The sequence below is a fragment of the Rhagoletis pomonella genome, unplaced genomic scaffold (genome assembly GCF_013731165.1).
Source record: "Rhagoletis pomonella isolate Grant_MI unplaced genomic scaffold, Rhpom_1.0 Rhpom_scaffold_00011, whole genome shotgun sequence".
In the NCBI taxonomy this organism is placed as follows: domain Eukaryota; kingdom Metazoa; phylum Arthropoda; class Insecta; order Diptera; family Tephritidae; genus Rhagoletis; species Rhagoletis pomonella.
The window spans coordinates 29351314-29358088 of NW_023458565.1; the positions used below are offsets into that span (position 1 = coordinate 29351314).

The 6775-nt window shown below is 36.1% G+C and overlaps 1 non-coding gene across 1 annotated transcript; it reads left to right on the top strand.

Annotated features, from left to right (window-relative positions):
- Window positions 1-5718: 5718 nt before the first annotated feature.
- Window positions 5719-5800, top strand: Trnas-gcu. Its single transcript has one exon. It is a non-coding gene; the product is annotated as a tRNA-Ser (tRNA).
- Window positions 5801-6775: the final 975 nt, after the last annotated feature.

Genomic DNA, 6775 nt, shown 5'->3' on the forward strand with positions numbered 1-6775 from the left:
GAGCTAACCAGGAAAGATACTCAACAGTCGGCCTTAAAAAGGAAAGACAGATTGGAAGTACCTTGACTATTGACCAAATGTGGGCTTATCGAACGATGGACGAAAACTAGGAAATAGCACGGTGAAGCGAACTCCTAAGCCTCACAGGTCACAACTCTAAATTCTGGTGGATGCATTGGCAGAATAGTATCCGTGCGTAATTCACGCGGTGGAGTGGATCTTAACTGTTGCAACTAATTGGAGGATGTCGAGATGAAATTATCATAACACTTTTTCTCTTAAACTGCTTGGACTGCAGTCCAAACACCTGGGGTAGCACTTGTTTACTCTCCGAAGACTGCAAAGTCTCACTCTTAGCACGCAGCGTTGATCACTTTAGCTCATAAGTTGCCGCAGAAGTTACCGTAGTGGCATCACAAAGCACCAATGGTTTTGGTTTAAGTGGACTTCCCGTTTGGAGCAACCTTAACCTAACCTTACTTTTCCATTTGTATGAAGCTTCGTTTAAATTAAAATATAATGGATTGACTCCAAGAGCTTTAAAAACAATTTCAGTTTTGGATGAACAATCTTCAACAAACTTCAATTGCTTATCTCACTCATTAAACTTTACCTACGACGATTTACGCGAAGTTACAGATGCTAGCAAGAAATCATAACCGTGAAGTGTACTGATTCCGGTGTAAGTAAGCAGGTGAGTTATGTAAATATGTATGTATGTATGTGTGCTGAAATTTATACGTTGGAATGCATCTTGTATGAGCTTAACTCAAGCGAATGTACCAAGGCCTCAAGGTTTTTTCGGAGTACATATTTCCTCTTGCAGCACAACGGAGTGCCTTTTATCCAGCTGTGCAATCCTTTGTGATCTTACTAAAAGTGCGCTTACGAAAAGGTGCTGCGTTAGTTAATATGATTGAGAATTTTCCCAGGAGTTTCACGCGCACTTACACACATAACTACCCACAAATAGACTTGAGCGTGGCTGAGTTAGTTTCCGAAAGAAAAAAAGAAAAATTTATTAAAAAAAAAAAACAGTTTCTTCAAGCAGGCAAGCAGTGAAAACAGGTGCATTTACATATGTACATACACACATACATGTTGAAAAAAATCCTCAAAGCAACACTACATCAAAAAAATTTTCACACCGCCTAGCTTTTGGCTCCATCCATGCATTCACATCCTCGGTGCTGCTGCTGCATCCTGTGGGAATACGCGTGCCTACCTACCATCAAAGTTTGCCTGCTGTGGCTTTGAATTCATGAGTGCGCTAGTGCATTGCGTCGTTGTTGGAAATAAAGAAATGTGCGGAAATTTGATTTAAATAATGTTTGTTGTTGTTGCTGTTTGTGAACCTGCAACTTACACCAATTGTGGTTGTGCTTTTTGTAAGGATATGTGCATATTTTCCGCTTGCCACCGCTTGGATTAGCTTAACCAGCCTTAAAGCTAGCATAAATCTTTTTGCATAAATAAAAAATGAGGCTGATGCCGCATGACGCTCGAATTAATTTGGTTTCACTTGAGCGAAGAATGCAGAGTGTGAATGTATTTTAAAGTAAGCGGAGCTGGTTTAACTTTCGATAGAATTTACCTGATTTCGAGTCCAATACAATACCATAATTCCCTGTGAAGATATTTTCCTCTCAGCTCGAATTTTTAATTATTAAAACTAATGTCAATGGCCTTGTTAGGCTTCGGCTTCCTACCGACTACGGACAGACTACGGCACGCCGGTTCTGGGTCCGAATGGATCTTTCACCCCCCACATTCCAGCGGGGGGAGACTGGGAGGGGTGCAGTATCTGGTATGGAGGACCTGTAAACTTATTTATAGATAGATCGAAGCTGGATGGGAAGGTGGGTGGAGGTGTCTTCTGCGAAGAGCTCTCCATCAACCTGAAATTTAGGCTACCGGATCATTGTTGTGTTTTCCAGGCTGAGGTGGCCGCGATAAAAGAGGCTTCGGATTGGTTGCTCTCTAGTGTAACATCTGTTAAGGAGGTAAATACTTATTCTGATAGCCAAGCAGGCATCAAGGCTCTTGGCTCCCTGACGGTGCGTTGCGTTCGAAAACGGTGAGGGAGTGTTTGACTTCCCTATCGACCGCGTCTGATTATTTTGCTATTAAGCTTATTTGGGTTCCAGGTCACAGCGAAATCGCTGGCAGCTGCATGGTTGATGAGCTCACAAGATAGGGAACCCTCGAGGAATTACTTTCCGATAGGGAGGGTCTTGGGGCTCTCCCAACGATGTGAGAAGAGCAAAAATGCGACTTAAAACAATAAGACCCCAAAACTATTGATATCCCGAAGAGCTGGTACTTAAGTCGCATGTATCAGCGCAATTTGGTTTAATAAATTCTGCTGAAGATCGCAACCTCTGTATACTCGGCTTAACCCACAAGAAGATAAATCGACAATACTGTCTGAAAGAATGAGCCGTGTAATGGACCAACCTATTGGTTATTACCAGAGAAGGCTTCAGAAAAGACCTTAGAAAAACTAATCGTGCGATGCCACGTACAAATTTGGGACCTCTTCGAGTCGTTCGAGACCATTCAAGCCTTTAGAAAATCTGCTTTTCCATGCGACTTTTTCAATCCGTAATACACAAATAGTCTTCGCGTATTAAGCCACACTTTACAGTTGGCAGTTAAAACTTTGAAGTATAGAAGGACTCTCCTTCCTATCTAGGATTCAGCATTAACATCAAAAATAAAGTAAGCCCGGAACTGATAGTGTCCCATCAGAAAACCCGCCAGAATTGGTAGTTGGCATTTAGCCAGCTGCAGGAGTTCCTTTGACCGCTCGCGGTCACCCGTTAGAAAGAGATCACAATTTTGCATGTCGGGTGTTTTCGCCCAGCGCTGGCTAAGTAGACTATAAGCTTATCTGTCAAGGAGTAGTCCAAGGTTGCGTCAGAATTCCTCTAACGTTTTCGAGAGATTACCCCGAGCTTGATTTAAAAGTCCATACTCTACATGACCGAGTTAGAAATCAGACATCATCATATCCACCATAAGTGAACCTAGAATCTGGCTATCAAAGTAGATCTAAACTCTTCTAATCGGTAATAATGTTGTACATCCAATTGGATACCTGCTTAATAGCGGCCACCTCCGCATGGAAAACGCTTAGAAATCCGGCAGCCTAAGCATGAGGCTTACGGGGAGTTCCTGATAGAACACACTTCCTCTAACTATGCGGTCCAACTTCGTCCTATGTGTGAATATTAATTGGCCCTATATGCAAATATGCTGTCACTTCCCCATGCACCACTTAGAGGAATGTGTGTGAAAAAGGTGCCGTTCGGAACCAGCTGACTGTAAATTTAAGCACTTCTTTACGACAATACAGCAAAATGGCAAACTCCAAATTGATTTTAGACCCATAGTTTCTTCGGAAAATTTGCTTAGAATCCTTCTGTGCTATACGCGCATAGTAGAAATATCTTCCATACAGAAGGACCCGCCCTAATGTACAACATATTACATGTGCCACTTCACAGTAGTAAGGGTTATTTTTTTTGAGTTTTGTGTTGTCACTAGGGTTACCACTTTGGTAAATTATTTCCAAAATTGGTAGAAAAAATTTGCGTTGGTAAAAAGGTAAATTCTTTGACATTTTGCTAAGTTTTTGTTAAAGAATTTTTTTTTGAAAAATAAATAAAATTTTATTTTCCGCTCAATTTTACGTAGATATCTTTGTATTATAAATTTATTTCCAAAAGTGTAGTTTTCTTTATTGCATTAATTTTCAAAGGCTTTAATGCAAAATTTTTATATACATATATTATATACATATGTAAGTATGTATATCGATTAAAGGCGAACATATCTATCGTGCTCCATTCAAAGCTCATTTTACTGGAATCCTGAGCAGCTTTTGATTGTCTAAACATTTTAAACGTTTCTTAAAAAAAAACAAAAATGGACAGGTATGTATTTACAATGCTATGATGTACGCAAAAAAAAAAATCAATGCCTGTTTTTATAAATGGCAATTGTTAAATGAAAAAAAAAACACAAAAGACCGGTGGAAAATATATTTTTTAAGTCAACGGGAATTTTTAGCTGCACATTGTTGGTTATATCATATTTCCATGGGCTAGAAAATTGTTCTAAAAATTCAGAGTAAAAAGTTCGAAATTTAGACGAAATGTTTTTGAATTTTTTTCAATGTTGTAAATAGCTTGAGTCCTTGATTTTTTATGGATTTGGTTAAAGCGCAAACAATATTCATCTACAAAAAAACGAAAAAATGTTTACTTAAAAACATTGTGAATATTAAAAAAAATACGAAGCGCTTTTTTGAGTCTCTGTATTAGCTTATAGTAACTCTGGTTGATTATTATTTTTTTTTTAATGATGAAGTTTCGTTGTTGCCTTTAGTTTCATCACTTTCGATTTTGGTTTAAGAACACCGAGAAGATGCCATTAATATGATCCCAAAAGTCATATCATTAGTTAAATAAAAAGTTCCTTAAGAATCGATTTTAGTTTTTATTGAAATAACTAAAAAATAGAACTAAACTATAGTTTTTATTAAAATAACTAAAAAAAAAGTTGTTGGTAGATATTTTCCAGATTTGGTTGATTTTTTCCAAGTGGATGGTGAGTATTTTTCGTCAGTGGTAACCCTGGTTGTCTCGTTAATGCAGAGTACAATCGATATGTACACACATATATGTTCATTAGACTGCATCACCAAAAAAGTTGCGGGTTTTCCGGCGGGATTACAAAGCATAGTATATTTTAAACTTCTACCAAAATATTTCGTTATAAACTTATAAGGTATTAGTGGAAAGGTATTTTCTCACCCCTTTTTATTTCTTTCCAAAAAAAAAACTCATTCACATCCCAATTTTTTCTTTATCAAATACCAACACAACTTAATTCAAAAACAGCATCAAAAATCGCATTGTTTTGATTCCGTAGAAAATTTTGTAAAAATATTTTCATGCAAAATTTTTAAGCTCAAACTGTTTAGTCATCTGAGGTAATTTTTTTCAAAAAAGATTTAAAAAAACTGTTATCTATTAATAAAAAACTAAATTTTTGGAGGTATTTTCAAATCGGCCCAGCTAACGCAAATCTTAATATTTTTGCGAGATATTTTGGTGGAAATCTTAAAATATATTAGATTTTATAATTCCAGTGGAAAAATAGTACCGATTTTTTTTTTTGTATGGGGAGTGATGCAGTCTAATGTACATATATGTATCTGTGGTATCAGCAAAATAAATCATAGCTCCTTTTGACTTTTTGGGAAAGCTTTTAGATTATTGTCACATGTTTTAACTAGATTAATTTTTGGCATACACCATTTATTTTGAATATTTTTTTTTGTAAACAAAACTAAAAAATAACACAAATTTTGTTATTATTTATACTGCAGTTATGTGTGTATGTATGCATGTGCACTCACAAAAAGAACTTCTTTTTAACTATTTAATCGATAAATTAGAATTGCTTTCATTACTGTTCTTCCAGGTTCTTCTTTTTTATTATTGTTTATACTTGCACACATTTACACACTTGAATAAACAACATTGAAAACAAAAAAAAAATAAAAAATGTTTTTATCTCGTAATGTTTGTTGCTGGCATTTAGTGAACTATGCTTTGTTTGCTCAAAACCGATTGCCGATTGCCGAGCGCTGAGCGGAGAATGCGGCCATATACATACATAAGTTGGTAGTCGCTGCTTTCACAACAAGACGAGGTGGCCGAGTGGTTAAGGCGTTGGACTGCTAATCCAATGTGCTCTGCACGCGTGGGTTCGAATCCCATCCTCGTCGATTAATAAATTTTTTATTAAAAACTAAAGTCGGGGAAGTTTTTAAAATCAGTAATTAGTCTGAAGTCGTTCAATACTTAGAATTGGTGAGCTAATAAAAAGAAAGAACAGCTTGTCAAAGCGATTGTATGTATGTATGTATGTAGGTATCGGCTGTAAATAAATGTACATAAGTATGTATGAATGTACTGAAGTTGAAGTTCGATTGGCTATCAACTTAAGCCGTAAAATTAGGTCAGCAAAAATGAATACTAATTATTAGGTAGTGAATATTTGTTTAGAAAAACTTCTGTTATAAGCTAAAAGTAGAATAAATTTTAAGTTTGGGTTACTAGTTAATTTAAGATAAGATTTTACAAAAAAAAAAAAAAAACAGCAAAAATGTGTCAACATGTTTTTTCACTTTCATTTCGCTTTCTATTTCACTTGATTCGGACCCTTTTCCACCACAATAAATATTTTTATTATTTTATTTTTATTTCGGTGTTAAATTTTATATTATTTTTAAATGCATACGCGCATTAGAGGTCCATACATATTCATACGGGTATGATTGCTATGAACCTTACAAGAAGTTCTTACCTAAACAATTCTCCCGCATTGTTGGTATTGTGCTGTCGCTTGTCATCGTAACGACCATTAAGTGCAAATAAATATTCTATATCGCTCTTTCAATTTGTGGCATGCCACATAGTTTATTTACACCTTGTTGCCTATATTTCATTTACTACACTTTGGCAAAATAAATTTCATTTTAACGCCGGTTCACCCGTGCAAATTTGTGGTGGTTGTTTTATTCGCGTCGCTGTGTGGAAGGAATTGAATTTTTCGCAATATACTCGAAATATAAATATTTTTTATCACTCCTATGAGATGAAACAAATGATATGCCAGTTGCAGCGGAAAGTGTAGGAAAAGGCGGAAAAAGATATACCTATTTGTATCTACTTATTTATATATTTGCATATGTACATGC